Source organism: Mytilus californianus, unplaced genomic scaffold (assembly GCF_021869535.1).
Source record: "Mytilus californianus isolate M0D057914Y unplaced genomic scaffold, xbMytCali1.0.p SCAF_4, whole genome shotgun sequence".
Taxonomy (NCBI): domain Eukaryota; kingdom Metazoa; phylum Mollusca; class Bivalvia; order Mytilida; family Mytilidae; genus Mytilus; species Mytilus californianus.
This window is the reverse complement of record NW_026262690.1, coordinates 44,552,359-44,574,707: the sequence shown is the minus strand read 5'-3', so window position 1 is coordinate 44,574,707 and position 22,349 is coordinate 44,552,359. Positions and strand designations below refer to the sequence as shown.

The following is a 22,349-nucleotide window of genomic DNA, read 5'->3' as shown; positions in this document are numbered from 1 at the left end:
ACCTCTGATCGAAAATGTTTAACCACGATTAAAGCATATTTAAGAATAGCATACTGATTGTAAGTAATTCTTATTAAAAGAAAACTATTTCAAGAAACATTCCTTGTAAGAATAGTACAAGCGATAATGTGTATTTTGATATATTTATACAAACAAAATATCAAAAACAGTTACTTTAAAGGTGCATAAGCTGTCAAATCATCTTCACCGATTTGACTCAAATTCTCGTATTTGATTTATAACATACTGAAACGTATATCCAAATTACAAAAAGTCTAGAATAAACAATTAACAATGCATGGACTCGATAATATGTATCAACATTTCGTGTGTATTTTTGTCTAGACATCATCTAATTAACCATCGAGATGACCTCCAAAGACTGTCGACGGTCATATAACCCGACATAAACATAGATATAAATATAAACGGATAGCATTTACGTGCAATTGGATTTTTCTAGGTCTGTTAGATTTCATATTATAGGTTTAAAAGTGTTTATCGTCGTTTTTAAATGTGTAAGAATGATTTTTTTGTGGATCGAATCAGTCAACCAAATGATTTACCATTGTTTCACTTTCAATGTTGACATTCTTTTCCTTCTAATAGCTGAATACATGCATAATCCATTTCCAGCTAAGGGGTTAAATTAAAGGTCACAAGAAGACGGATTCAATGAGGTTGAATTTGTCACTTGCAAGTGAATAATTAACAAGCGATGTTTCTTATCTTATTTTGACAAAATTGATCCAATTGGCTGCTAAAAGCAAATTAGTATTTCACTATATCAATTTCATTAATGATTGAACAAAAAAAAATTCATTTTATTTTTTTTCTATATCTCTCAGCTTATGTCCCTTTAAGGTTCAATTTGTTCAACTAGCATTTCTTTCAAATTTTGATTTTGTGCATTCTTGATAAAGGTTATTCCAAATAAACGTTTTGGACGCCCTCAATCTATCAAATATTAATTTATCATTGACTTTTATCATTGTTTATGCTAGTATTTTATTTTAAAAAGTATATTTCTGATTTCCGAAGTAATTACTGTAAAAACCAACCTGTATATTGCCTCAGACATGACACTTTCGTTTACAATTCAATCTTCTGAAGAATAATAATAAACATTATATGATTAACTTCAAAACAATTGAATGATTATGGACAACATTTGGCACAAGTTTTTCAGTTTAGTACTTACAGACTTTTTTTCCTTTTTTCAAACTTTTGATCATTAGATATGATAAACTAAGGCGAAAGTAGGTTATCGATTTTCAAATCTCGTAAATCGAATTAGGAAGAGACAATTCAAGGTGATAAATAAAAACTGAGTGAATCGCATGAACTCCAAACGAAACTAGGTCGTGATACAAGCTCAATGGACCCTTGATAAAACATGCGTGACAAATAATATTACCAGGTTATTAAATCTCGATAAATCCTCTTTCAAGTATATGATTTTGTTCTTGTATGAATAGTTTGTAATAAATAGAATTAATGCGAATAAATGACAAATGGAATTTAATCAAAAGTACAATCGTATAGAATGTGAATTTCACCAGTATAACGCTTAACCATATATCGTTTTGTAATAATAACTTGGTTGGAAAATGTTTAATCTAAATCAATTAAACAGAAACAAACGCCTCTGATTTTGTGGAATACATTATCAAATAGTATTCAGCTTCATTGCTTTATTTCAGCTCTTAAATGCGATAAAACATTTGTGGAATCTTCCAAAGTTTCCTGTATTCCCAGTTGTATGAATAGTGAGGCAGATAAAAGTTCAGACTGTACGATAGCTCCGTACAGAGGGTGCACATGTGAATCTGGGAAGGTTGAAAAAGATGACCGCTGTGTAGATATAAATGAATGTGACGAAACTTGTTCAGTGGAGTTAAATGGACGCACTTTTGATTTGAATGTAAGTGTTGAACCATCTTAAACATAAAGTATGAACAAATTGACACAAACAGTCAAAATTCCTTTATCTAACCTATTTGGTTCCCTCAATCATCAAAGTGTTTTGTTTTCGATATCTTCTCTTCCAGTTAATGTGTGATTTTTTAACAATTATTGTCAAACAATTAAATTGTGTTATTTATACAACACAAAACTACTAAACAGTATTGAATTAACTGCAATCGAATTGTCAGAACAGTTCTGAATTTACCACAGTAGATAAATCAGAAAATTGACTGAAAGATTCGACATGATTTATAATTTTTTGTTCAGACTTTTCAGATGATGTAAAGATCAAAATGATAGAGAATCTTTTTTATATTATTCGTAACTTTTATTATAATTAGTTTATTTTGCCGTTTTGGTTGTTATCTTACAAACTGTAGGAGATAAGTAAAAAAAATGACATTAACGGTACCAATGTTACTATGCCAGCTGCGCAATTCGACAATAAATGTCTCTTCATTGATGCTTGAAGCCAACTATTTGAAAATTCAAAACTTATTTTAAAAAATGACAAAAAGTATAGCCAAAGCTGCGAATTGGCAAAGATTACAAAATGATCAGCAACACAAGGAGTAATATATTATGTGTATATAAACGTCCCAATTAGGAAACTGGCGATCTTATTCACCAGGTGAGCGATACAGTCACAGATGTGCATCTTGTTAAACTATCATTTCAATTTAATTTAAGATTAAATTTCGTGCAAGTCATAGATAAAATTGACAACAATATTTGACCAATACAAACATACATAATAGTTAAAAATATCAAAAATTGTGTTATAATCTTAATCACTATAAAAACAAACAACTATGTCAACAAGAAAAAACATAATTGTATATAGACACTCTATAGACAAAGCACATAAACAAAAATGAAAGACAAGAATACAAAAAATGACCATAGCACAATAACACAGTGGCGGGATGTATATATACTAAGCATCGCCAAAAGGATATTACGAAAAATGAACTAAGCATTAAAAGTAAAAAGACATTTCTTAAAATTTGTGATTTTTTTAACAAAACCTCAGTTTGTAACACTCTATTTCCAAATTTTTATTAAAGAAAATAATTATATTTGATACTTGAAACAGTTTGAAGAGCATATTATATCATAATATAATTTTTTTTTTATTCTTGCACAAAAAGGACGTTTTTCAAAAGTTCTCATTTAGTTACAGAAACTTGGGTTCTTTTTAACTCCTGCAATCAATTTGGAATAAATACACGTACTTTTATTTTTCGATTTTCATCAAAATCCTAGTACAAAAATTGTTTTATAGGTAGGTGACACATCGCCTTATCGATCTGAATGTGGTGATTTCAAGCAATGTGTTAATAACGACGGTGAACCTACTGTTATGGAAAATTCTGATGTAAAATGTCCTGGAGAAAATACGCAGTGTGAAATAGAAGAGGGAACTGGAAAATGCGGGTGTATTGGTGGATTTGAAGCAGATATTGATGACCCGTCAAATTGTAAACGTACGTTTTCAAAGACGTTTTTTTATTATACTTTTGACTCTGACCTTTTGGGCGTCCCTTGACCTTTTTAATGTTTGATACTAGCTTTCTCAATCTTATCTTTAACAAAACGACAAGTTGAAATTTTATTTTACATTAGTTCTGTAAGTAAGGACATTTGTTAAGATTGCGCTTTACCATCCAATGGAATGACGCAGCATATAGAGGCAATCATAAATTGTATTATAAAGTATGTTTTCCGTAATTTATTGTATTAGATTGATAACAAACACAATATAAATGACTGTGTAATTGAATAAAAAAAATGTCTAACTATACACGAATGTCTTTGTGCTTTCCATGTTGCAATGTTTTTTACATATTTATTGTTTCGTGATTTCAGTTTTGTAATCGTATCTTTAGGTGAGCTAAGGGAATAAAGATGTAAAATTTTGAGATTTCCATTTTTTTTTTAATCAGCATTTGTTGTAAAAATTGACGTTCGTCGACAGAGAGCATGATTTGTACCTAAATGTTGCTGTTAAGCTACTATTAATGTTATGCGTTTTGTATTAGGTAGCCATGACATAAAATTAATCATATAACTTTAAAAGTGGATGCCTTTATCACATACAAATTGACCAAAAACGAATAGTTTATTTGCATTTTTTTTTTATCGTTTGAAAATTCAATTTGAAAGCCTACTTGTATATGTTTTATTTTCATTTAATGTGGCACATGTTCTGGTATCGATGCTGCATAGGTTTTCCCATGGCCATAATAACAAAAAGATAATTTCATTAATTCTTATACTTCTTAAAAAACTTTTTTCTAAAACAATTTGATTTAATTTAATTTGAAAAGAAGACATAGAGAAACAGTTTTTAATTTCCTAAAGTACCTTTGATGGACAAAAATTGCCTGTCAGCCATTAAGCTCATGTAATTAAGTGACCAATTCATAGCTTTCTTCCTTTAATTACAAAATTTATCGTTTTGAAACTCTGATAACTTTCAAATATTAGTTGGGGTCCATCATGTTTGACCTGTTTTTTTTTCAAATTTGACAGAGGAAAATAAGATATATAATACACTCTGAAGAGAATCTCCATTGTCGCAAATATATCATAACTTGTGAAAAGAATGAATCTTTTCGATAAAATGCCTACAAAAATAAATGGAAATGCATATTAAAACTGTGGCGTTTATTTGAACTTTGTCATGTTCGAAGATAATAAACACGCCTTTTTCTACGATTGATTTTTAAAAGTAATGAGAGTATTTTTTTATCATCTATAAAAGTAAATTTTGAATGTTTTTGTCTGAGAGTAAACTTTAACTGCTGTGCGCGTTATATGCAATAATGTTTAGGGTTACCTTCAGTTTTGTCTCGTTATATTTTAATCTACCTTGAAATAACTATTTTGACTTTTACAGCAATTGCACAAGAATCTCCTGCTTTAGAACAACCACCAAATGTTGAGGAAAACCGTATGTATATAGTTTTGAAAATGCGATAGTTCATATACGAGTTTAATTATTTTACTATTAATAAGCAACTACATGAAAACAGATCAATAAACATATTTAAAAGTGAAATTAGCAGGACACTTTTTTACTTTTCTTTTTATGTGTTTCCAGAGAAAACACGCTTAGAATTTTGTATGACATACGCGCGTTTCGTTTACAAGAGATTCATCAGTGAGGGTCGAATCAAAAGAGTTGAAAGGCCAAATCAAGTACGAAAGTTGAAAAAACATTTAAGTGCAAAATTCCGAAAGGTTTTTCTAAATATAGCTAGGTAAAATATTCCTAATGTAGAAACTACTTAGTATTATAAACATTTGATTTATAAATATGATCATTTCTATAATATGTCATATCAACGCTGAAGTCATGAGTGTTAAAACTTCAAAATTTACTTTTTTTGTGTTATTTTTCTCATTTATTCTAATACTAAAATTTAATATAGAAAATAAGAGTCTCTAAATCAAATCTTAGTTACTTTAATTTTGAAACAAAACAAAATTTGTCTGATAAAATATATCTGACAACTGTCTACCTGTAGTATTAAAAACAAAAGGAGAAAACTTGTCAAAGAACTCGAGCTTCTGAATTCTGTATAAGCTTTTTATTGTAAAGTTTAAGCTAAAATTATCTTTGTCAATTTAATAAAAAAAAAAGTGATAATGAATATGTTTTAACATTGTTTAGATTCAAAACTTTTATATAAAAAATAAATTTGGTCGATTTTTGTCAGGGGTGTCATTTGTTTTCGTTTTATGAGATTGAAAACATTTGTAACTTCTGCCTCTGTTTTTATCCGTCCTGTCTTGTTATCGTTATGTTTTTTTCAAATAACTTGAAAATGGATGATTAATGGAGAAAATTTATTTAACAGTGTTCACCGTTGCAAATATATAGATTCTTTAATCTTATAAAAAAAACAAAAGGGTGAAAAAGCAATCGTTTTCCAAAAAATATTATATTGATTTTACCCCGAAAACAAACCAAACATTTAAGTCATCCATGTCCCGATAGTGATCTACTTGAATGATTTTCTACTTGCATACAAACATTCTATTGATAAATACTTCATCTGTACTATTTAAAAAACAAATGAAAGATATTGACCTTAAAAACGTTGATTTTATACATTCACTGAACGTATAAAGCCTAGATTTTTGACGTTGATTATGTGTTTCCGTAGATTAGAGTTTTAATTATGACGTCATGAACGCATCGCTCGCTGAAGATTTCGATCGTTCCCTTTAAATTCTCAAATTTAAGTAGCTAAAAAAGGACTTACTATACATTCTCTTTTGTTTAAACAAACATACAGATATAAGAAGATGTGGTATGAGTGCCAATGAGACAACTCTTCATCAAAGTCACAATTTATAAAAGTTAACCATTATAGGTCAAAGTAAGGTCTTCAACACGGAACCTTGGCTCACACCGCACAGCAAGCTATAAAGGGCTCTAAAAATTACTAGTATAAAAAAAACGAGAAACGAGAAGGCTTATGAACCACATCAACAAACGACAACTATTGAACATCAGATTCCTGACTTAGGACCTTTTTGCATTCGTCAAATTACAAATTCACCTTGAACGTATTTTCGGTCATACATATGTTATACGGCTTTTACCACAATTTACTCTTATAATAGTAAAGAATGTTTATTTCTGGAGAGTCTTTGTGACGCAAATAAATTTTTTCTTTTTTTTATTCGATTTACGAAGTTTGAACATAGGTAAACTATTGTCGCCTTAATTTACAGCTCCTCCTGCATCTTGTAAAAACGACATAATAGTTAAATGTGCAGCTAAGACGAAAAGATGGGAATCTTGTGATGTTAAAGCTTCAGATCTTAAGAGAGTTACAGATATTGAGCTTTTGGATGGGTCATGTAGCAGTAAAGAATACAGATTAAGAAAAAATAAGAATGAAGTTATAGTAAAAAATAAATGTTCTGGAAAATTTAAAGTCACATATCGTATTAAAGGTAAATATTATTGTTATAAGATTATGTATGTCTCAAGTCTAGTCACGAATCAAACAAAAGACCAGTTGATGTCAAATATTTTTTGTTTCAAATCAAGCAACCTCCTATTGACATTTAAATACTTTTCTATTTAAACCATAGATGTTACAAATTATATTGGTGGTGGTTTTTTTTCGAACATAGCATTTAAATGACATATGGGAACTTAGATCAGTTTAGATCAAATATAGATCATTAAACAGACATGTTACGTTTCGATACTATTAATTTTGATTGAAAACACGTTTGAATTATAAATGCTTTGATTTTCAATTGACATATATTATTAGTTACACATTGTACCAGTGACCTAATAAGATATATACTGAGTCAGTTAATTCCATATGGGACAAGAGCGTAAAAGGCTTTAGGCCCATATGAAATTTACTGTCCCCGTATATATGGTATTAGGTCCGCTAGCATACTGTTTAACGAATTTATCTTACCGATTACATGTATCTAATTTGGGAAATTTATATGTTGTAACAAAAATAATAAATATATTTCAGTTAAGGTAACAGTGATTATTATGAGTATACGTCAACGTCTCTAAAACATGTTTTGTCTAAAAACTTGACAAATCATAATTATGTTTGTTTACGATGTATGTTAAATTGAGAACAACACCGTGTTATCTTTTTTAAAGGAAAGTAATTGTACTACTTACTGCTACCAACCGTGTATTTCAAATAAACCACTCCCACTGACTTCATATTATATATATAAGGTTCCCACATGTTCGCTTTTAACCAATGATATTCCTAGAGGTTTATAGGCAGTAAGATAAATATAAATATGAGGTTTGGATATACATGCGGCATCAAAATTATGTTTCGAGGGTTATTATCTTGTTTGTTTACTAAAAGAAGGGTACAGTTGCTGTATGTGTAGACGGATTGTCCTGTTTATCAAATGATTCAGATGAAAGCTATACAAGTGTAATATTATAATCTAATGTTTTCAATACTATACTAGTAGTTAATTTGTGTCTTTTTTATTTTTGTTTGTAGACTGCAGAGGTAAGTTTTTACGTTCACACTATTCAACTTTGTCAGAACCTAATAAGATATTTTTTTTACAATGAAATAGTTATCAGCTTTGAATCTCTTTTGATTTCAAGCATTTTGTATTTGTTCGTCAAATTTATTTTTGTCAACTTCGATAATAGTAATTTTGCAATGAGATGTGAGTTTTGTTTCCACTCTAAAAGATGTAATGTGACTTTTAGATCAAAGTTTCGTTTTGATAAAGGCTTTTTATGTGTTTGTGTTCAAGACGTACGACCGCCTAAAAAGTATGCATCAAGTAGAATGTAGCACGCATCCAACAAGGTAAAAAGATTGGGTAATTCATTTATCAAAAAAAATTCTGTTACTGTTATTTCTATTTTTCTTGTTTGTTGTAAGTTTAAGATCCCCCTATGTAGAACTTATTTACAGTCTCAGTTTGATGTAATTTTATTTTTGAGTATCTACGTGTTAGAATTTAACGTAATTCTCCTCCACAAAGGTTCAAAATAGCCGAGAGTTGCCTTTTATGTACTCGTGTATTACTTATACTTAGTTTTGCCGTTTATAGTTTAATGTAAAAGTATATGATATGAAGTATTAAAGATATTTCCTAAGATACCAAGAAAAGAAAAGTTAATCAATAAAATAAAAAGGGACAGGCAAATACCTGGTCAAAATCGAGTTTCCGTAACTAACTTATCATACAGTTTCCTTTAAATGCATATGCCTTGACAAGGGTGTTTGATGTGAATTTAAATAAAATTGCTTCCATATTGCAATATGCATGTTATATATATTGATTGTTTTGTGTTGTTACAGTGACTACAGTTTTACACTTATATGTTCAGGTGGGATTAGGTGACAAGGATGTAAAAGTAGTGTGATTTTCTATTTTTGTTGTGAAAAATGACGAAGAGTAAATTTAAACTTATTGTTACTGTTTTGGTATTATGAATGATTTGCGTTTTAGGATTGGTAGCCATTAGATAAAAGAAAACATATACCTTTAAAAGTGGATACCTAGTAACAATAGATGATTGACCTTTTCAATAGTTTTTGTCTGATATAACATTAAGTGTTTTGAGTAGTAATACGAAATAATCTTTGAGATTGCCTTCATTTATGTCTCGTTATATGTTTATCTACTGAGATATAACTATTTTAACTTTTACAGAAAGTTCACAGGAACCTGTTCCTATAGAATCACCACCAAATGAAGAAGAAAACAGTATGTATATTTCTGAATATGAGAAGTATTTATGAATTCTTTATCAATTTGATACTGTTTTGTTTAAGGTAAAATACTTCTTTGTCAAATGAAACAAAAACGAATTGTTATTGTTTTATTATTTAATGAAAATCTTTTATTAAAAAGTAGAATAACAAAAATACCGAACTCCAAAAAAAATTTAAAACAGAAAGTCTTTTATTAAATGGCAAAATTAAAAGCTCAAACACATCAAAAGAATGGAAAACAACTGTCATATTCCTGACTTGTTACAGGCATTTCCTTATGTAGAAAATTAAGCTTGGTTACTTTTGCTGTTGTGTTATCAGTTTCTCTTCAATTTATGAGTTTAATAACTGGTATTCCTTCGTGACTTTTGCCTTTCTTTTTTATACGCCTTGTCTTGTTTTCGTACTGTTTTGAAAAATAGTATGACAATTGTTGATTTGATGTAACCGTCCATTATTGCAGTTCCTGAATCTCGAAAATTTATGCAATTGTCTTCAGAGTTGCAAATATATAGATTCTTAATATCAAAACAAGAAATGATGAAAACAGCATTATTAAAAAAAACATATTATATTCTGAGATTATGATTTTACTTTGAAAACAACCCCAAATGTTTAGGTCAAACATATCATGATGAGGATCTAACTTCTCGCTTAAAAATAATGTATTCTGATATATACTGCAACAGAATTATTCATGAAAACAAAATGCATTGACAGCATTAACGTTGACTTTATATATGGAACGCCACAGCTGTCTTATGTGGAACTCTGATATTACTTTAAGTTGTTTTATTATTACTTGATGGTATTTTGTCTTTACGTAATGATGTTTTGATATAACTCAATATGGAATAGTCATTACTTAATGATATTTCGATATTACACGATATGGTTTCGTATTGAGTTGATATAGTTTTGTCATTACTCAATATGGTTTTGTCATTACTCGATGTGGTTTCACCATTATTTGATGTGGTTGTGTCATTAGTCATTGTGGTTTTAACATTACTTGATGTGAATGTGACTTAACGTTATGTAGTTGTTTCATTACATGATGTGGTTTTGTTATTTTGTAATGATGATTTGCCTATTTTTTATATGGTTTTAAAATTACGTAATGATGTTTCAAAATTTGACGATTTTACACTACATGATGTGTTAGTTTCATTATTTGATGTGGTCCTGTCATTCTTTGATGTGGTCCTGTCATTCTTTGATGTGGTTATCCCATTACTTGATGAGATAAAATCACGTGACCAATTCGGAAAAACCTGTTCTATTTTTAGATAGATTTCCATGTTGTATGTGCCTTGGATGAGTGTGGCCATCCATCGAATTAGAGTTAAAATTAAAGTTCGGGTTACTGTTTGAGTTATACTTTGAGTTAGTCTTCGATTTCGAATTCAAATCATTATTAGAATTAAAGTTTTAGTTAGCATTGAGTTTCGAGTTGGACTTCGAGTTTGAGTCGCATTTAAAGATGGAGTTCTAGTTACAACATTAAATTTGAGTCACTTTTTGAGTTTGAGTAAGATTCGAATTTAAGTCTCATTCAGATTAATTAAGATTTTGAGTTGAAAATCGAGCTATCTTATATGAATTTTCTATCGCGGAACAAAGACTTTGCTCGGGCTTCAGAAAAGAGGGCTCCTGGGTATGCGTACAAAAGATAAACAATGTTACAGTATACAAAACGCAACATAAAAGTTGAAATAAAGTTAGATGTGGTGTGATTGACAATGAGACAACTATCCACCAGAGTTTAAATGCAGTGGGTGTAAGAAATCATATATAGGCAACCACACAGCCTTCAACACACCGTATAGTCAGCTACAAAAGGCCACCATGCACCATGTGAAAAAAATCAAACGACAAAACAAACGGTCTTATTTATATTTAAACAATCTACAAAAAATGACACACATTTATACAACGACAACAATTGAACTTCATGCTCCTGACTTGGGGCAGGTACATAAAGAAAGTGCACGTGGTGGAGTTTAACATGTATGTGAGCGCTAATTCCTAACCTTACATCGGACTGTTACAGTTGTGTAACAGCACAAAACGAGAACAAAATGTAAACTAGACAAAGTGATGCCCCCGCACTCAACTCATTTAAATTAACCGCTTATACCCCAAAAATGACAAAAAAAAGTTCAATTATCTCCCAAAAGAGCAAAAGATTATAAAAATAAAAACTCTGACCACATGCACACCTTCAATAATTGTACAAACAGCCAGCAGAGTGAAAAATTCCTAGCATTCAAACTGTAGGAGGAGTTATCTGGAAATGCTCTTCTTATGCAAGTAAATTTCCCAAAAAATTACAAAAAAAAGTTCAACTATCTCCCAAAAGAGCAAATATTAATAAACATTAAACCCTGACCACATGCACACCTTCAATATATGTACAAACAGACAGTAAAGAGAAAACTTCCTAGGATTCAAACTGTAGGAGGAGTTATGCGGAATAACTATATATCCATAATGGGACGGACAGACGGACGGACGGACAGGGGTAAAACAATATGCCCCCCCCCCCCCCAACTTTCAGTTGCGGTTGCATACAAAACAGTTTCATTTGGCTGACTCAATAGATCAGTATGACTGGGTAATATTAATTCATCGGGGTGATCTCGATCGGATGCTCCAGAAAGGCACCCGTCGTGTAATTCGAGAAAGTACAAACCCAGTGATTTAGTTTTATTTGGTAGTTCACATTCAAGGAAAAGATAATGGTATTATGGTTACGACCACTGGAACATGTCCGTCGTCACATGTGAAACAGATATTCCAAAAAGTTTATTTTTCAATTAGTGCGAGGTAGATCAGGGAATTCAATTGATTACAAATATAAGATTGATATCCATATAAGTTCGCTAAAACAAAATTCGGAGAATTCTTATTTTATAGTATTTATGCATTGTCGCTAAGTCCGAGCCCCCTCCCCCCGTTTCCCTGTAACTTTAGTGTGAGTTGATTTGAAGTGTTTCATTTGTTAACAATAAAGTTCAAGTCTTTTGATTTGTGTCGAGCCTGCGACATCAATGTAGCGGCAGTGAGACACAACAAACCTATACTTCATCGTCGATAATTGCGTCGGCGTCTCCATCTCCATTTTTTTTTTTATTTCTGTTGATTTTAACCTTTCATTATACATGTTACTAAACATGTATGCCATCATAATTTTGTACTTTTAGAATATCATACTGTATTTATTTACCTCAACTATTGTATCTGTATTTATATTGTATGTTTCTCTGTAAACTTGTTATTAGTTTTTAGAGAATAAAGTATCTATCTATCTTTCTATCTATAGATCGTTAGGTTTCTAGTTTTTTACATTTTTCATTTCGGGACCTTTTATAGCTTACTATAGGGTATAGGTTTTGGTTATTGTTGAAAACCATACTTTGTTTTAGTGTGAAGTGTTTTAAAACTTGTGTAGGAGTTATTCCTCAATTTCAAGAAAAAACATCTAATTTTTTTTTTACCGATAAATGTATAGATAAATGTACAGCCGATCGACATGACGCTTTTACACTTACAGCAGCAATATCAGGCGAGACACAGGGTTCCGTGGAATATTTTACAAATTTATTACAAAATACTGCTTCCGTTTGAGAACTTAGGATAAAAACAACAAGACCAAGTGGTTTGGGGATATCCCAATTATGTACGAAATACTGTAAACTTTTTAATACTTTTTTTCTTATTATTGTCTGCCGTTCCCCTTTTTCATACCAAATAACTCTGAACAACCACTAGAACTTTAATTTGAACTTTAACTCAATGGATAGCGATACCCATCCAAAGCACATTAAACAAATGATATATTGAAATCTGTTTAAAAATAGAACATATTTTTTTCCGAATTGGTCACGTGATTTTACCTCATCACGTAATGGGATAACCACATCAAAGAATGACAGGACCACATCAAATAATGAAACTAACACATCATGTAGTGTAAAATCGTCAAATTTTGAAACATCATTACGTAATGTTAAAACCATATAAAGAATATGCAAATCATCATTACAAAATAACAAAACCACATCATGTAATGAAACAACTACATAACGTTAAGTCACATTCACATCAAGTAATGTTAAAACCACATTGACTAATGACACAACCACATCAAATAATGGTGAAACCACATCGAGTAATGACAAAACCATATTGAGTAATGATAAAACTATATCAAGTCAATACGAAACCATATCGTGTAATATCGAAATATCATTAAGTAATGACTATTCCATATTGAGTTATATCAAAACATCATTACGTAATGTCAAAACCATATTAAGTAAAGACAAAATATCACCAAGTAATAATAAAACAACATAAAGTAATATCAGAGTTCCACATAAGACAGCTGTGGCGTTCCATATTTATACATCATTCACTGACCTTATAAGGTTGGATTTTCCGTCGTCCGCAATAAATTCCCAAATTGAAGTAGCTTTTAGAAAAGTGTACCTTCTCTTTTGTTTGGTAAATATATGTCCTTTTTACATAATTGATATTACAAATGTATCTTGAAATCATTTTCAGTCTTAGATATGTTATTTGGCCTTTCCCACATTTCATTCTAATAATAGCACAAATGTTTGCTCACCAATGACTTTGTTTATGAATTAGTTGTATGAAACCCTTGTGTATACGAAATGTTTGACTAGACAATGACCTCTTTTTAAGACTTAGTGTCCATTCAAATGATCTTTGCATTAAATCTTCTTCGTATATATTATGTACACGCACGCAGTCTCTCTCCTTTGGGATTTCATGTAATTCTGGTTTGATTGAGGCTTTGATTTTCCCCTTTTTTATTCGATTTACGAAGTTTGAACATAGGTAAACGATTGTCACCTTAATTTACAGCTCCTCCTGCATCTTGTAAAAACGACATAATAGTTAAATGTGCAGCTAAGACGAAAAGATGGGAATCGTGTGAGGTTAAAGCATCAGATCTTAAGAGAGTTACAGATATTGAGCTTTTGGATGGGTCATGTAGTAGTAAAGAATACAGATTAAGAAAAAAGAAGAATGAAGTTATAGTAAAAAATAAATGTTCTGGAAAATTTAAAGTCACATATCGTATTAAAGGTAAGTAGTATTGTTATAAGGTTATGTATGTCTCAAGTCTATTCACAAATCAAAAAATAAATGATGTCAAATTAATTTTTTTTCAAATCAAGCAACCTCCTATTGACATATAAATACTTTTCTGTTTAAACATTCAATGTTAAGAAAAACACTGATTGTGGGTTTTTTCTTTTTGAAACTTACATTTCAGGTTTGCTTTTATTACATAAATCAACTTTTTCATTTTGTCGGTTTAAGTTTTCTTCAAGTGAAAGCATTTTTTCATCCCAAATTATGTTTTATCAAGAAGGATTTAAATTTGAGTTACATGAAATGGGACTCTTTTTGAAAAGACAAAAAACGACTGATATATGTATGCACCTCTATATACACAGAATTTAAAGACAGGTGGTTGACTTTGCGGCCGTATTTCTTGTATATATGTATGAGATATAATTTAAAATGACGTAACGGAACTTAAATCTGTTTAACTCAAATATAGATCTTTTCACAGACATTTTATGTTATTTTTCAATACTATCAATTTTGATTGAAACCACGTTTAAATTAAAAATGCTATGATTTTCAATTGACTTTCATATATAGAAATACAATTGATTATATTTGTGTAGTATATCCTAATAGAAGACAGTCTTTAAATAGGAGTTTTTTTTTATTTGAATAAAACAAAACAAAAAGGCATCAACTGTAAAACTTTTTAAAAGCCACTTTAGCTTTAGGTTCTTAAAAACTCAGTTTGTATAAAGTGTATTTTCTTCCCTACTGTAAATATTTTATCAATTAGATTGTACATGTTCGTAGACTATTAGGCCAGCAAGGCTTCTACTCATATCAACAACCACACAAAAAGTGTAGGAACTATAACAGTTGGAAGTGAATATACGAATGTCAACCAAGATCATAATTCAAACGATTAAAATTGGCCAAACAAAGTTGCCAAACAAAGTTGAAGTAAGTAAAGACACATTTTAAAACGACGTTTGAAACGTTATAAATTACAGGCTGTGTGTGACTTGTTGAAGAGCATATAGATAGCGGGAACTAAATTTTGAAACGATAATGGCGCAATATAGGATAGGACATGGGTTTTATTAATTGATACAGATTGTCGATAGGAGACATATTTTACTCTACATATATTATTAGTTACAGTGTTCTAGTGACCTAATAAGATATATACTGAGTAAGTTGATTCCATATGGGACAAGAGCGTAAAAGGCTCTAGGCCAATATGAAATTTACTGACCCCATATATATCGTATTAGGTCAATAGCATACTGTCTAACGAATTTATCTTACCGATTATCTAATTTGCAGAATTTAAATGTTGAACTAAAAATAACAATTATAATATTGTAATTGTTACAGTGATTATTATGAGTATACGTCAACGTCTATAAAACATGTTTTGTCTAAAAGTTTGACAAATCATAATTATGTTTGTTTACGATGTATGTTAAATTGAGAACAACACCGTGTTATCTTTTTTTAAAGGAAAGTAATTGTATTACTTACTGCTACCAATCGTGTATTTCAAATAAACCACTCCCACTGACTTTATACTAGATATACACGGTTCCCACATGTTCGCTTTTAACCAATGATATTCCTTGAATTTTGAAAGAAGGAAGATAAATATGAGTTTTGGATATAAATGCGGCATCGAAATTATGTTTCGAGGGTTTTTAACTTGTTTGGTTACTAAAGGAAGGGTACAATTACTGTTATGCAGAGGGATTGTCTTGTTTATCAAATGATTCAGATGAAAGCTATACAAGTGTAATATTATAATCTAATGTTTTCAATACTATACTAGTAGTTAATTTGTGTCTTTTTTATTTTGTTTGTAGACTGCAGAGGTAAGTTATTACTCTCACAGTATTCAATTTTGTCAGAGCCCACTAAGATATTTTATGTAGAAGGGAAAAGTTATCAAAATTGTATCAATTGCCTTATTAAGTCCTGCATTCTAACATTATCAGCTTTGATTCTCTTTTGATTTCAACCATTTTGTACTTGTTTGTCAAATTTATTTTTGTCAACTTCGATAATAGTAATTTTGCAATGAGATGTGAGTTTTTGTCCACTGAAAAAGATGTTTTGTGACTTTTATATCAAAGTTTCGTTTTGATAGATGCGTGTTAGTTTTTTGTCTTCAAAACGTACGACCGCCTAAAAAAATATTCATCAAGTAGAATGTAGCATGCATCTAACAAGGGAAAAAGATTAGGTAATGATTTGTCAAAAAAAATTCTGTTACTGTTATTTGTTGTTACTTCATTCTTTTCCAATGTAGAACTTATTTTTAGTCTAAGGTTGATGTAATTTTTTTTTTGTGTATCTACGTGTTAGAATCTAACGTAATTCTCCTCCACAAAGGTTCAAAATAGCCGAGAGTTGCCTTTTATGTATTCGTGTATTACTTATACTTAGTATTGACGTTTAAAGTTAAATGTAAAAGTATATACGATGAAGTATTAAAGATATTTCAAAAGATACCAAGAAAAGAAAAATAAATCAAGAAAAAAACAAGGGACAGGCAAATACCAGGTGAAAATCGAGTTTCCGTAACCAACTCATCATACAATTTTCTTTTAATGCATATGCCTTGACACGGGTGTTTGATGTGAATTTGAATAAGATTTTCAAATTGCAATATGCATGCTATATATTGATTGTTTTTGTTTTTACAGTGATTTCAGTTTTACAATCATATGTTCAGGTTGGTTTAGGTGACAAGGATGTAGAAATAGTGTGATTTCTATTTTTTTCATCGACATTTGTTGTAAACAATAACGAAGAGTAAATTTAAACCTAATTGTTACTGTTTTGCTATTATGAATGTTTTGCGTTTCATGATTGGTAGCCATTAGATAAAAGAAAACATATAACTTTAAAAGTGAATATATAGTAATTATAGATGATAGTTATTTTGAATAGTTTTTGTCTGATATAACATTAACTGTTGTTAGTAGTAATACACAATGATGTTTAGGATTGCCTTCATTTTTGTCTCGTTATATGTTGATCTACTGTGATATAACAATTTGAACTTTTACAGGACGTTCACAGAAACCTGCTCCTTTAGAATCACCGCCAAATGAAGAAGAAAACAGTATGTATATTTCTGAATATGGGAAGTAATTAGTAATTCTGTATCAAATCAATTTGACACTGTTTTGTTTCAAGTAACATACTTCTTTGTCAAATAAATTCCAAGGAAAATTCGAAACGGAAAGTCCCTTATCAAATGAGAAAATTAAAAGCTCAAACACATCAAACGAATGGAAAACAACTGTAATATTCCTGACTTGTTACAGGTATTTTCTTATATAGAAAACTAAGCTTGGTCATTTTTGTTGTTGTGTTACCAGTTTCTCTTCGATTAATGAGTTTAATAACTGGTATCCCTTTGGAGACTTGTGCCTTTCTTTTTTATACGCCTTGTCTTGTTTTCTTACTGTTTTGAAAAATAGTATGACAATTGTTGATTTGAAGTAACCGTCCATTATTGCAATTCATGAATCTGGAAAATGTATTCAATTGTTTTCAACGTGGCTAATATATAGATTCTTTAATTTTATAGAATAAGAAAGGATAAAAACGGAATTATTAAAAAACATATTATATTCTGAGGTATGATTTTACTTTGAAGACAACCCAAACGTTTAGGTCAAACATATCATGATGAGGTTCTAACTTCTCGCATGAATATAATGTATTCTGATATATACTGCAACAGAATTATTCCTGAAAACAAAATACATTGACAGCATAAACGTTTACTTTATACATCATTCACTGACCTTATAAGTTTGGATTTTCCGTCGTCTGCAATACAATCTTAATTTGTAGTACCTTTTAGAAAAGTGTTCATTCTCTTTTGCTTGATATATATATGTCCTTTTTACATAATTGATATTAAAAATGTATCTTGAAATCATTTTCAGTCTTAGATATGTTATTCGGCCTTTCCCACATTTTATTCTGATAATAGCACAAATGTTTGCTCACCAATGACTTTGTTTATGAACAAGTTGTATGAAACCCTTGTGTATATGAAATGTTTGACTAGACAATGACCTCAATTAAAGACTTCGTGTCCATTTAAATGATCTTTGCATTAAATCTTATACGTATATATTATGTAGACGCACGCAGCCTCTCTCCTTTGGGATTTCATGTAATTCCATCAGGTTTGATTGAGGCTTTTTTTTCCCTTTTTTATTCGATTTACGAAGTTTGAACTTAGGTAAACTATTGTCACCTTAATTTACAGCTCCTCCTGCATCTTGTGAAAACGACATAATAGTTAAATGTGCAGCTAAGACGAAAAGATGGGAATCGTGTGAAGTTAAAGCTTCAGATCTGAAGAGAGTTACAGATATTGAGCTTTTAGATGGGTCATGTAGTAGTAAAGAATACAGATTAAGAAAAAAGAACAATGAAGTTATAGTAAAAAATAAATGTTCTGGAAAATTTAAAGTCACATATCGTATTAAAGGTAAATAGTATTGTTATAAGTTTATGTATGTCTCAAGTCTAGTCACACATAAAAATAAATGATGTCAAATTAATTTTTTTTCAAATCAAGCAACCTCCTATTGACATTTAAATACTTTTCTGTTTAAACATTCAATGTTAAGAAATACACTGATTGTGGGTTTTTTCTTTTCGAAACTTACATTTCAGGTTTGCTTTAATTACATAGATCAACGTTTTCATTTTGTCGGTTTAAGTTTTCTTCAAGTGAAAGCATTTTTTCATCCCAAATTATGTTTTATCAAGAAGGATTTAAATTTGAGTTACATGAAATGGGACTCTTTTTGAAAAGACAATAAACGACTGATATATGTATGCACCTCTATATACACAGAATTTAAAGACTGGTGGTTGACTTTGCGGCCGTATTTCTTGTATACATGTATGAGATATAATTTAAAATGACAAAACGGAACTTAAATCTGTTTAACTCAAATATAGATCTTTTAACAGACATGTTACGTTCTTTGTCGATACTATCAATTTTGATTGAAACCACGTTTAAATTATACATGCTATAATTTTTAATTGACTTTCAAATATACAAATACAATTGATTATATTTGTGTAGTATATCCTAATAAAAGACAGTCTTTAAATAGAAGGGTTTTTTCATTTGAAAAAACAAAACAAAGTAAGCATCAACTGTAAAACTTTTTTAAAAGCACGTTTGAAACGGTAATAAATAACAGACTGTGTTTGACTTGTTGAAGAGCACATAGATATGGGGAACTAAATTTTGAAACGATTATGACGCAATATAGGACAGGACATGGGTTTTGTTAATCGATACAGATTGTCGACTGGAGACATAATTTACTCTACATATATTATTAGTTACACATAGTACCAGTGACCTAATAAGATTTATACTGAGTCAGTTAATTCCATATGGGACAAGTGCGAAAAGGCTCTAGGCCAATATGAAATTTACTGACCCCGTATTTATCGTATTAGGTCACTAGCATACTGTTTAACGAATTTATCTTACCGATTATCTAATTTGGGGAATTTAAATGTTGTAAAAAAAATAATAAATATATTTCAGTTATTGTTACAGTGATTGTTATGAGTATACGTCAACGTCTCTAAAACATGTTTTGTCTTAAAGCTTGACAAATCATAATTATGTTTGTTTACGGTGTATGTTAAATTGAGAACAACACCGTGTTATCTTTTTTAAAGGAAAGTAATTGTACTACTTACTGCTACCAACCGTGTATTTCAAATAAAAGGTAAAATAACAGAAATAACAACAATGTATGAACCACTCCCACTGACTTTATATTAGATATACACGGTTCCTACATGTTTGCTTTTAACCAATGATATTCCTAGAAGTTCAAAGGAATTAAGATATAAATGCGGCATCGAAATTATGTTTCGAGGATTATTCACTTGTTTGTTTACTAAAAGAAGGGTATAATTGCTGTTATATAAAGATATTGTCTTGTTTATCAAATGATTCAAATGAAATTAATATTGAAATCTTATGTTTTCAATACTATACTAATAGTTTACTAGTAGTTAAAATGTGTCTTTTTATTTATGTTTGTAGACTGCAGAGGTAAGTTTTTACTTTTACACTATTTAATTTTTATCAGAACCTACTAAGATATATTATGTAGAAGAGAATAGTTATCAAAGTTATATCAATTGCATTAATAAGTCCTGCATTCTAACATTGTCAGCTTTGAATCTCCTTTGATTTCATCCATTTTTTTTTTTTGTCAAATTTATTTTTATCAACTTCGATAATAGTAATTTTGCAGTGTGATGTGAGTTTTTGTCTCCTGAAAAAATTATTACGTGACTTTTAGATCATAGGTTCGTTTTCTTAGTTGCGTGTTAGGATTTTGTGTCCAAAAAGTACGACCGCCTAAAAACTAATTGATTAAATTGAATCTAGCATGCATCCAAAAAGGTACTAACATTTGTAATTAATTTGTCAAACAAAATTATGTTACGGTTATTTCTATATTTGTTGTTGATTGTAACGTTATTCTCCGCCAGTGTAGAACTTACTTTAAGTCTCAGTTTGATGTATTTTTACTTTTATCTATACATGTGTTAGAATATAACGTAATTCTCCACTACAAAGGTTCAAAAGAACCGATAATTGCCTTATTTATACTCGCATATCACTTATACTTATTGTTGACGTTTAAAAATGTCAAAGTATACAAGATGAAGTAATAAAGATAATTCAGATAAAACCAATAAAAAAGCATTGTACAGTAAACTTAAGATTGCACATGTGTATAGCAACCAACTGGTGTTAACCCTGTTTCATCAAGATAAACAGTTGATATTTGCTTTAATTGTGTCACTCATCTGGCAAAAAGTAAATGTAATGAGACAAAAAAGCATATGAAATACCAGACAATTTTATTACAAAAGGGGTCGTGCTTTTATTGGTTTTTTTTTATATAGGACAGTCACTACAACGCCCCTTGTAATGATCATATAAAGTCATCATAGATACCAAGATTATTATTTTGTACGCCAGACGAGCATATTGTCTACAAAAGACTCATCGGTGACGCTCGGAAAAAAACGTCCAACAGGCCAAATATAGTGCGAATTAAAGAGCATTGAGGACCAAAAATTCCGAAAGGTTTTTCTAAATTCTTCTGAGGAAATTTATTCCTGGGGTAGGAAATCTTTTGTATTTCGAAAATTTTAAAGTTTGGAGCAAACAGTTAATTTATAATAATGACCACATCAATGATAGTTCATGTCAACGAAGAAATGCTGACTTCTGGGCTTGTGATACCCTCGTGGAGGAAAATTCTGCCAGTAGTGGTATCGACCCAGTAGTTTTAAATAACTCATCATAGATACAAGGATTAATATTTTGTCGGTCAGACGCGATTTCGTCTACAAATAAACTCATCATATATACCAAATTTATAATTGCGTATGCCAGACGCGCGTTTCGTCTACAAAAGACTCGTAAGTGAAGCTAAAAACAAGTTTTTTACAATACAGCAAGGTCAAGAGAGTTCATTTGATATTGTAACTATAACATAATTTAAATCAAGACATAAGCAGTATGATTATTTGCATCCAGATATATAAAACTTATATTACAGGTGTTTCATAGGAAAACAAAGAACATTTAAAGGAATGTTTTGTACATATTTAATTTTTACAGTTGCTAGATATCGTTTACGAAATAAACACCTGAAAAGTACGTTAATCATATAAAAATCTATTTTCGTCATATTGTTTTATTAACAATATACGAAAAAAAAGGGGACGGGATCGTGACTACGTCCAATGCAACACATACATAACAATCTACAACCTTATGTTCTGAAAACTAATAAACATGATGATGACATGGTGGAGACCATTTAATTTTCGACGTAAAAATGTGTATTTTATTAAAAAGTTGAGTATTTTCAATTTACGCTCCAGCCTTCAAGAAAATCTTTAGGAAATTATTATCCGTGA

At 30.1% G+C, this 22,349-nt stretch overlaps 1 protein-coding gene and 1 long non-coding RNA gene across 3 annotated transcripts in view; both read left to right on the top strand.

Annotated features, from left to right (window-relative positions):
* Nucleotides 1–22,349, top strand: part of LOC127738077 (uncharacterized) — a 258,304-nt gene that overhangs the window by 91,205 nt on the left and 144,750 nt on the right. The window lies entirely within an intron of this gene.
* LOC127738078 (uncharacterized) lies at nucleotides 17,408–20,458 on the top strand. Its single transcript, XR_007999935.1, has 3 exons — nucleotides 17,408–17,463; nucleotides 18,628–18,852; nucleotides 20,449–20,458. It is a non-coding gene; the product is annotated as an uncharacterized LOC127738078 (long non-coding RNA).